The sequence below is a fragment of the Octopus sinensis genome, linkage group LG27 (genome assembly GCF_006345805.1).
Source record: "Octopus sinensis linkage group LG27, ASM634580v1, whole genome shotgun sequence".
Taxonomy (NCBI): Eukaryota; Metazoa; Mollusca; class Cephalopoda; order Octopoda; family Octopodidae; genus Octopus; species Octopus sinensis.
This window is the reverse complement of record NC_043023.1, coordinates 4893993-4905042: the sequence shown is the minus strand read 5'-3', so window position 1 is coordinate 4905042 and position 11050 is coordinate 4893993.

Sequence of the window (11050 nt, the reverse complement as noted above, 5' to 3'; positions counted from 1 at the left end):
TTTTTGGCCCTAGCAATGACACCTTTTAAGATAGGGATTTCTAAGGTAGCCCATGGGCATTGTCACCTCATTTTACATGTCCCTGTAAATTTTGGAGTCAATCGGACGGGGGGTAGTGACCTTGAAAGCGATCCAAGCGGTGGAATATATAGAGACTAGCTGAAGGAGACCCACTCTATGCGCAGGTAAGAGTGTGATTGTTACTTTCTGTTGCTTCCTTTCAGCATGTAAAAAGCACCATTCGAACGTGGCTGATTGCAGTGCCGCCTTGACTGGCTTCTGTGCTGGTGGCACGTAAAAAGCACCAACCATTGCCGCTGCGAACCCCCCTGGCACCTGTGCCGGCAGCACAAAAAAAGCACCCACTACACTCACAGAGTGGTTGGCGTTAGGCAGGTCATCCACCTGTAGAAACACTACCAGACTGGAGCCTGGTGCAGCCTCCTGGTTTCCCAAACAATGATGATGATGATTCTCCCTCTTTGTTTCTCTCTCACTTTCCCACTCTCTTACTCTTCCTTTCTCTCGGACTCTCCCTCGCTTTCTCTTACTCTCTATCTTTATCTATCTCTCTCCCATTTATAAACAACAAAAAGATCTTGAGTAAGTTGAGAAATAAAATATTTAGAAAGATCAATCATAAATATCAGGCAATAACAACGGAAAGGTCTGCTTCAAGGCAGACAGCAAATCACTAACATTTAAAAGGGACAGACGAACTTGCGAGCTGAATAAAAATAATAAAATATTGGAAACCAAAGTTTGAAGGGATAGAATCTGAGGATAGTAGAGTCACCATGGCTGGCATTTTTTAACGATGGACAGCAACGTATTGACAGTTTAACGGTTGGCGTAAAATTTTGAACTTGATGTAAAAGAAAATCCCTAAACACCAATTTTTGAAGTGATTCTTTCTCACGACAGTAGACTCACCATGGCAAGCATTCAAAACTTCTTCATTATGGACGGCAACACATTGACGATTAAAAGGCTGGCGCAAATTTTTTAGCTTGATGTAACAGAGAATTCGTGAACACCCGCACCCTTAAATTTTAATCCCCTTCCAGCCCCATTTAGACCCCTTTTCACATTTTGGTTAATATAACCCGCTTTCATTTGGGTGTAATGGGGCCACATTTTATAAGATGAGGAATTTTGTCCTAGAGGTCACGCCTTTCATTTGAGGGAAAAAATATGTCTGTGTGTGTGTGTGTGTGTGTGTGCACGCATTATATATATATATATATATATATATAATATATATATATATAAATTAAATTAGATAAAAAACCACTAATAGGCAAATGAAACTGAAAAACCCAAAACAAAAACATAAAAATAAAAATATAATATAGAAAATATAAAATTAAAAAATTTAAACTATTAAAATTTAAAATAAAAATTATTAAATTATATTTATAATTTGTTTAAAAATATATATAACTATCAAAAAGTATTAAAAAGTTTAATATACATAAATACAGATATATACATATTTATATATCGAACACACACACATATATAAATGAACGCAATAAATATCTGATTCATAATATTTGTTCTCATGATTGAGTGTTGGTGGTGGCGATGATAATTCTCTCTATGAATGCAGACAGTGAGATAAAGAACGCCAATTGATGAACTTATAAAGGGAAAGTGAAGGGGAGTTAGAGGGGAATGGAGGAAATAGCGAGTGAGGAAGACAGATACGTAAAAGAATGGGAGGGGACTTGTCAAAGTGGGTTTTTGGCCCTAGCAACGACACCTTTTAAGATAGGGATTTCTAAGGTAGCTCACGGGCATCGTCACCTCATTTTATATGTCCCTGTAAATTTTGGAGTCAATCCAACGGGATGTAGTGGCCTTGAAAGCGATCCAAGTGCATTTCAGTTTTATATATATATATATATATATATATATATACAATGGGTATCTTTCAGTTTTCAACTACCAAATCCACTCACAAAGCTCAAGCTTTATCAGCCTGAGGCTATAGTAGAAGACACTTGTGTAAGTAGCCACACAGTAGGACTGAACCCAGAACCATGTGTTTGGGCAGCAAGGCTCTTACCACACAGCCATACTTGTGCCTATATATATGACAAAGGACCAAGATATCTAGTGCCTTGCTGTACTAATGAAGGTCCTGCTGAAAAGACCTCTCGCTCAGAGTAAAAGGCAGACTGTATGACGCGTGTGTACGAACAGCCATGCTACATGGCAGTGAAACATGGGCCGTGACTGCTGAGGATATGTGTAAGCTCGCAAAAAATGAAGCCAGTATGCTCCGATGGATGTGTAATGCCAGTGTTTATACTCGACAGTGTAAGTACCTTGAGAGAAAAGCTGGACCTAAGAAGCGTCAGATGTGGTGTGCAAGAGAGACATTTGCACTGGTATGGACATGTGGAGAGAATGGATGAAGATAGTTGTGTGCAAAAGTGCCACACCCTAGCGGTTGAGGGAACCTGTGGAAGAGGCAGACCCAGGAAGACCTGGGATGAGGTGGTGAAGCGCGACCTTCGAACTTTAGGTCTCACTGAGGAAATGACTAGAGACTGAGACCTCTGGAAGTATGCTGTGCGTGAGAAGACCCGGCAGGACAAGTGAGACCATAACCCTTGGCCTTCTACACGGGATGTAGCCAGTTCACTTATGCATACCTTCCCTTCTTGGGACACAAAACTGTGAAGACCTGTTGAGGCAAGTGAGAAATCAGAATCGAAATCGATCAATGGAAATTGCAGCTGAGTTACCAGTACCAGTGGCACGTAAGAGAGCCATCTGAACGTGGCCGTTGCCAGCGCCGCCCCGACTGGCCTCGTGCTGGTGGCACGTAAAAAGCACCATCCATTCATGGCCGTTTGCCAGACTCGTCTGGCACCTGTGCTGGTGGCACGTAAAAAGCACCCACTACACTCATGGAGTGGTTGGTGTTAGGAAGGGCATCCAGCCATAGAAACATTGCCAGATCAGACTGGGCCTGGTGCAGCCTTCTGGCTTCCCAGACCCCAGTTGAACCGTCCAACCCATGCTAGCATGGAAAGCGGACGCTAAACGATGATGATGATACATATATACAATGGGCTTCTTTCAGTTTCCATCTACCAAATGCACTCATAAGGCTTTGGTTGGGACAAGGCTATAGTAGAAGACACTTGCTCAAGGTACCACGCAATGGGACTGAACCTGGAACCAAGTGGTTCAAAAGCAAGCTGCTTACCACATAGCCACTCCTAGGTACTTAAAATAAAAAATTATGGATCGATTTCATTAACACTTATGCAGTGCTCCAGCTCAGCCGCAGACAGTGACTAAAACAAATAAAAAAGATAAAAGCTGTATATGTATGTGAGAGAGAGAGAGAGAGGGAGAGAGAGAGAGAGAGAGAGAGAGAGAGAGATACACACACACAGCCATACAAATTTTCCAACTGGCTTCTGGACTCAATATCTGGCTTCCCAACTTCCTCTTATAGAATTGGATTTCTCCAAAGCTTTAAGAAAAAGTAATATGCTCTACATCCATTATTCAGTAGCATGATTTGAGCTGGAGTCAAATGGCCGTAAAGCAAACTAGTTAACAACACCACAAGGTATGTATCCTATATTTTAAAACAATAAACAAAAGCTATAAAAGTAAAAAAGCAAAATGTAGGCTATCGTTGTTTATTATAATTCAACCTCACAGTTTGTTAATATAGTTTCAGTGTGTAAATACACTGAAGCACTAGAGTGAGCACTCCTTGCCATTCTCTAGCGAAACCTTCCTTTCTCACAAAACAACATCAAATGCAATTCAAGTCACCAGACAGGTTTTATATTATTTATTCATCTGTGTCAAGGTTCTTAGTTGAAAGACACCTGTTGTTATGTCCTGTTATTATTTTTATTGTATTTATATTTGTGTTAGTGCCTTGAGAGAAAGGTTGGACCTAAAAAGCATCAGATGTGGTGTGCAAGAATGAATGTGGATAGCTGTGTGAAAAAGTGCCACACCCTAGCAGTTGATGGAGCCTGTGGAAGAGGTAGACTCAGGAAGACCTGGGATGAGGTGGTGAAGCATGACCTTCAAACACTGGGCCTCACCAAGGCAGTGACTACTGACCGGGACATCTGGAAATATGCTGTGCTTGAGAAGACTCAGCAAGCACAAATGTGACCATAACCTTGTGGCCTATGCCAGGGGTGTAACCAGTCCACTTATGCATGCTTTTCCTTCATTGGATACTAAACTCTGCTTGCGAAGACTAGTTGAGGCAAGTGAAATCGAAATCGAAATCAAATTCGATGACTGGATCTGTGCTAGTGGAGTGCTAAGGGTACCATACGAGAGAGATCTTTGCCAGAGCAACAAGCTGGCCTCCGAGCCGATGGCATGTTAAAAACACCATTCGAGCGTGATCATTACCTGCATCACCTTACTAGCACTTGCGCTAGTGGCATGTGAAAAAAACATTCAAGCGAGGTCGTTACCAGTGCCACTGGACTTGCTACTGTGCAGGTGGCACACAAAAAGCACCATTTGAGTGTGGCCGTTGCCAGTACCACCTGAATGGCCCTCGTGCCAGTGGCACGTAAAAGCACCCACTAAACTCTCAGAGTGCTTGGCATTAGGAAGGGCATCCAGCTGTAGAAACTCTGCCAGATCAGATTGGAGTCTGGTGCAGCCATCTAGTTCGCCAGACCTCAGTCAAATCGTCCAACCAATGCCAGCAGGGAAAGCGGACATTAAACAATGATGATGATGATGATGTTAATGCGAGAGAATGTACATATTTAGCTAAGGATGTACTACTAGCCTATTTTTTATGTCAAGATGTAAATTTATAATTATCACAACGAAATTTAAATGTGGAAGAGGAAACACTGATATAAGAATTCTTTACCAAAAGTAGGAAAGTTTTCCTTTAGGCATTGGTCATTGATTGGACACTGATTTATTCTGAAAGTTACATAAAGCAATGTTAGTTTGATTATTGGGTGATGTAATGGGTCCAGCTCTACCTATTTCTTTATTACCCACAAGGTGCCAAACAAGGACAGACATATGTATTAAGTTGATTATATCGACCCCAGTGCATAACTGGTACTTATTTAATCGACCCCGAAAGGATGAAAGGCAAAGTCAACCTCGGCGGAATTTGAACTCAGAACGTGACAGCAGACAAAATACCGCTAAGCATTTCGCCCGGCATGCTAACAATTCTGCCAGCTTGCCGCCTACCATCGTTAGTAGTTCTATTATTAAAATTGGCTGCATCAATACATTATTTGCATTATTTATGAATTGTGGTTATTTGAATGGCTAAGTGCCAGACTACTACAAGGCTGGTCAATGGCCAGTGTTATTAGTTATATGATTTACACTGGTTGGTTGGCATCCTTTTTGTCTCGGGAGACAATGGAGTTGCGCATAAAATAATCTAGTCCGGCTTTTCCATTTCATGTCCTGATACATTTCCTGCTGTGGCTGTGTAGTCCTATCCAGGACAAACACTCCCTCTGGCAGGTACCGCAAATGTAGCGAAGACTGTTCCTGGCTGGTTGTAATGCCATAGTTTCTTGTTGACGTCTTTTCTTGTCTTTCCATTTCTCCTCTCTCTCTCTCTGTCATGCCTTTGTGTTCCCTCTTTTACGGTACGTTGCCAATCTCCACGGTTGCTGGCAACTGCTTCCCAGTTGGTAATATTGATGTTGCAGACCTTCATGTCCCTTTTGCAAACATCCTTGTAACGTAAGAACGGTCTTCCCACAGACCTAGTACCCCTAGCAAGCTATCTGTAGAGTATGTCCTTGGGGGATTCTGCCATCTTTCATATGGCTAACATGTCCAAGCCATCTCATACGTCTTTGTGTGAGGAGTGCAAACATGCTTGGTATTCCTGCTTGCTTGAGGACATCTTTGTTGGGGACATGATTCTGCCATTTGATGCGAAGGATTTTCCAGAGGCAGCGCAGGTGAAAGATGTTTAGGCGACGTTCTTGGCGTGTGTATGGCGTCCAAGTCTCACTTCCATACAGTAGAGTGCTAAGTACACATGCCTGGTAGATCTTCAATTTCGTGGTCTTGGTCAGCTTATTGTTGTCCCATGCCCGTTTGGAGAGTTGGGCCATCGCAGCAGCTGCCTTGCCAATGCGTATATTGAGCTCAGCATCAAGGGATAGGTTGTAGGTGACAGTAGAGCCAAGATAGGTAAACTTCCCCACCTCCTGTAATCTGTGGTCTCCAATATGTATGTTTGGGATGTCCAATGTAGCCTGACCCATGATGTTGATCTTCTTGAGGCTGATAGCTAAGCCAAAGTCGTTACATGCTTGCTCAAAACAGTTGATGAGCCTTTGGAGGGCTTCTTCTGTGTGTGATACCAGAGCGGCATCATCAGCAAATAGCATCTCCTTGATCAGGACGTTTCTGATTTTGGTCTTGGCACGAAGGCGCGAGAGATTGAACAGTTTCCCGTCACTTCTACTGTGCAGAAACACTCCATCATCTGATGTCTGGAAGGCATGTGAGAGCAAGAGCGAGAAGAAAATGCCAAATAATGTAGGAGTGAGGACACAACCTTGCTTTACCTGGTTTTTTATTTGGAAGGCAACTGATGTTGAACCATTGTGCTGTATGGTGCCTTGCAATATCATCATGGAAAGACTTGATGATCCTCAGCAGCTTTGGTGGACATCTGATATTTTGGAGCAGGATGAAGAGGCCTTTTCTACTTACTGAGTCAAAGGCCTTTGTCAGATCAATGAAGGCCATATATAATGGCATTTTCTGCTCTCTGGACTTCTCCTGAAGTTGGCGTATGGAGAATATCATGTCAATAGTTGATCTGCTTCTTCTAAAGCCACACTGCGATTCTGGATAAATTCGAGAAGCAAGTAGTTGTAGCCTGGCCAGGATAACGCGAGCAAAGGTCTTTCTAACAGTGCTTAGAAGAGATATTCCACGGTAATTGTTACAATCACCACGGTCACCCTTGTTTTTTTTGTTTTTGTTTTTGTAAAGCGTAATGATGTTAGCATCCCGCATATCCTGAGGGACTGTACCTTCTTCCCAGCACTGACACAGAAGCTCATGAAGGTGCCGAAGCAGGATGGTGTTTTTGCCAGCTTTGATGATCTCTGAGGGGATGCCGTCTTTTCCCGGAGCCTTGTTTCTTGCTAGGGAGTCGATAGCCTTGGTGAGCTCTGCTATAGATGGTGGACTGTCAAGTTCACACATGACTGGCAAGATCTTGACACTCTCGATTGCAGCCTCCCGTGAGTAGAGATCCTGGTAGTGCTCCACCCATCTATCCATTTGCTTGCTTCGATCCCTGATGAGATCCCCAGTAGTTGATTTCAGTGGGGCTGACTTGGTTGCGGATGTACCGAGGGCCTTCTTCAAAGCAGCATACATACCATGGGTGTCGCCACTGTCAGCAGCTGACTGGATACTCTGAGAGATTTCCTGCCAATACCTATTTGCACAGCGTCTGGCTGTCAGTTGGGTTTTATTTCTTGCCTGAATTCTTTGAGTGACTTTGTAGAAGAATCACTCTTGTATTGCATCAGAGCTGCACGCTTTGCTTCGATAACTGGCTCCAGCTCTGAGAGCCCAGCATTGAACCAATCTGGGTTTTGCCTTTCTCTCATGCCGAAAGTATCTATTGATGTGGTATACAAAGCTTCCCCGATATAATTCCACCTACTTTCAGCAGAGGAGGTTGGGCAGCTACTGAGGACAACCTTGATAGAAGCAGCAAAACATTTTCGCAGTGTAGGGTTCGAGGTTCTGGCAGTGTTAATGCGTGGTCGGCCCACTTTCTTGGAGCGATGGACTTTTTTAGGCAGAATCCTCACCCTACTTCTAATTAGTGAGTGGTCTGTGTCACAATCCACACTGTGGTCCCTGCAGGTCAATAGAGTAGAATTCAGGAAGGATCTCCGTGTAATGATGAGATCCAGCTGATGCCAGTGGTGAGATCTTGGATGTATCCAAGATGCCTTGTGGGATGGCTTGTTGGTAAAGAATGTGTTTGTGATGCACAGGTTGTGGTATGTGCAGAATTCGAGTAGTCTCTGACCATTGTCATTCATGTTGCCAATACCAAAGTGTCCAACACAAATGGGCCACGAATCATGGTCAGAGCCCACACGAGCGTTAAAATCCCCTAGAAGGTAGATGTTTTCATTTGTTGGTATATTTTTTATGACACAGTCGAGATCTTTGTAGAACTGGTCCTTGGTCTCCTCTGAGCTGTAGAGAGTGGGAGCATAGATGCTCAGTAGATGTACTGAGCCAGAAGAAGTCGAGAGGTGCAGTGAGAGGATACGCTCAGTGCCTCCTGATGGTGGTTCTATTGAGGAGAGTAATGAGTTTCTCACTGCAAAGCCAACACCATGCTGACGAGGTTCTTCAGGATCACTTCCCTGCCAAAAGAAGGTGAAATCCTGTTCTTTGCTGTTTGAGGGAAGTCTTGTCTCCTGTAGCCCAGCAATGTCTATGTTAAGCCTCTTTAGTTCACGGACAATGATGGCCGTTTTTCTTGTGTCTTCAACCCTGAGTAGATCATCAGATATTCCAGGGCACATGGTCGACATTCCAGCTTGCCAACCGCAGGGCTGGTGGTTTCTTGTCTTTTAGTTGTTTGCCTGGTGCAGAGGTTGCAGGCCGCTTTTCAAGTCAAGCTCTTAGCTCCAAGCACCCAATGAAGCAGGTGGCCTGTGGCGGGTCAGCACCTTATTAACTGGGGGCTGCCCAGCTTGAGGTGGGCAGTAGCTAACCAATAGGACACGGAGGTCCCTCCCACCGTCAGAGGTAACCCGTAGCGCCCATATTTTACGCCAATCTGAATGGACTTATCACTCGTGACTGTTACCTCCTGTGTTTTTTCTGCCGCTTTTTACAGCAGCACTGAAGTGTCCTCTCCAGTTTTGCGCAGGCCTGGGCTAGAAATAAGAAAGTCCTGGGTAGCCCAATCGTCAGGATTCCTCTCTCGACCTTGCTGATGTAGTCCAAAGGAGTCCAGAGCATTACGTTTGGCACCAGCTTGGTTGCAGGAGCTGCCGGAAGAGTGTCGAGTCGAACACTAAACCACTTACGGGACTCCACTCCGGATTTCTTTGAAGGTTGTCTCCTTTCCGTAACCCTGGATAGGGGCCCATACCGGGTACTGTCAGCCGGAGCCAGCTGAGCCCGGAACTTGTGTCAGGCAGGGTCGTCACTCCCTGAAGTAGTGAAGAAGTTCGCTACCCACTACCTTTTACACTATCACATTTAAATTATGCTATATATTTAGCAATATTTGGCATTGTGGAGTAAACTAGTTTGACCATGTGTCTATTGAAAATTTGATGATGAGCTGGCTGTCAAGAGAAGTGTTTATCTGAAGATTGGAAAACCTTTCTAGCCACATCTGAAGCAACATTTAAACTAGGGTGGTGGTGTTGAGTCACAAAATATGCATATGTAATCTATTTTTATTTCTGAACTTATTTTCATGAGATCAAAAGTAATTTGGTTATTATTTGCACATCCTGCCTTACAATGGTAATGGCTACTAACCTCATTCATATTATCTTATTTCCTCATAATATTAGCTACAATTACTGGGATATTAACATTATAATTATTGTTGTTGTTATTATTATTACTATTATGTTTAGTGTTATATGTTTTAATTTTTATTCAAAATTATAATACAAACTCATGCTTTACATTAGAGACCTTTTTTCTTTTCAGTCACCTCATGGCTTTATTAACATCATTATGGTCAAACAGAACATAATATAACTGCAATCGTTTTTGTTGTAGTGCCTAGAAGTATTTTGTTGTTGAAATTTGGTGCCACCAGTGTTAACTATTAAACTATCACTACTATCCTTAATTCTTTCAACAATTGTAATAGAGTTCTATATTTAAGAGATGAAGAATTATGTACATTATTTACATTCTACGGATATTTGTCCTCAGCTTGTTTATTGTTAATACGTTTTGGTTGATATACCCTACAGGCATATGGCGTAGTGGTTAAGAGCGCGGGCTACTAACCCCAAGATTCCAAGTTCAATTCCAGGCAGTGACCTGAACAATAACAACAATAATAATAATATCATCGAAAAATACCTTAGGAATGAGGACCCAAGTTCGAAATTTCCCCCAAGACACCCGAAGAAGGCTGGAGGGTATATCAGCCGAAACGTTTTGTTAACAACAAACAAGATGAGGACAAATATCTGTCGAATGTAATAATTGTAATAGTTTTGTTTGTTTCCAGTATTGAATATTATTTATGTAAACATAACCATAACAAGTGATGTAATCGCATTGCTAATACAACAGAACATGGTATTGACTTATAAAAATGTTTAATATACTAAAGGTGGTGCTCCGGCATGGCCACAGTCAAATGACTGAAACAAGCAAAAGAATACTTTATAGTGTGTTATGGCTGTATAACAAAAGACTGCGTCCCTACAAGTCATCATATTATTTATGCTGTAAGGACTAGAATTTTCTTTTTAGTTGTTCTTTTTGTTTTTTGCATTTGTCTCATAAAGCTTAATGAGATAGTTTTCTAAATTTGATGAAGACACTTGCCCAAGGTGCCATGCAGTGGGACTGAACCCGGAACCATGTGGTTGGTAAGCAAGCTACTTACCACACAGCCACTCCTGCACTTATATATATATATATATATAAAAGAAATGTGCAAAGGCCAGATCTAATGTGCTTTTAGACAGATGAAGGGTGTTTGGTGGTCATCCAAGAAGCTGCATATTGAAAGGATTACATATATATACTCTTTACTTTTTTACTTGTTTCAGTCATTTGACTGTGGCCATGCCGGAGCACCGCTTTTAATCGAGCAAATCGACCCCGAGACTTATTCTTTGTAAGCCCAGTACTTATTCTATCGGTCTCTTTTGCCGAACCGCTAAGTGTCAAGCAATGCTAGGGGGACAAACACAGACACACGCACATAATATATATACATATATACGACGGGCTTCTTTCAGTTTCCATCTACCAAATCCACTCACAAGGCTTTGGTCGGCCTGAGGTT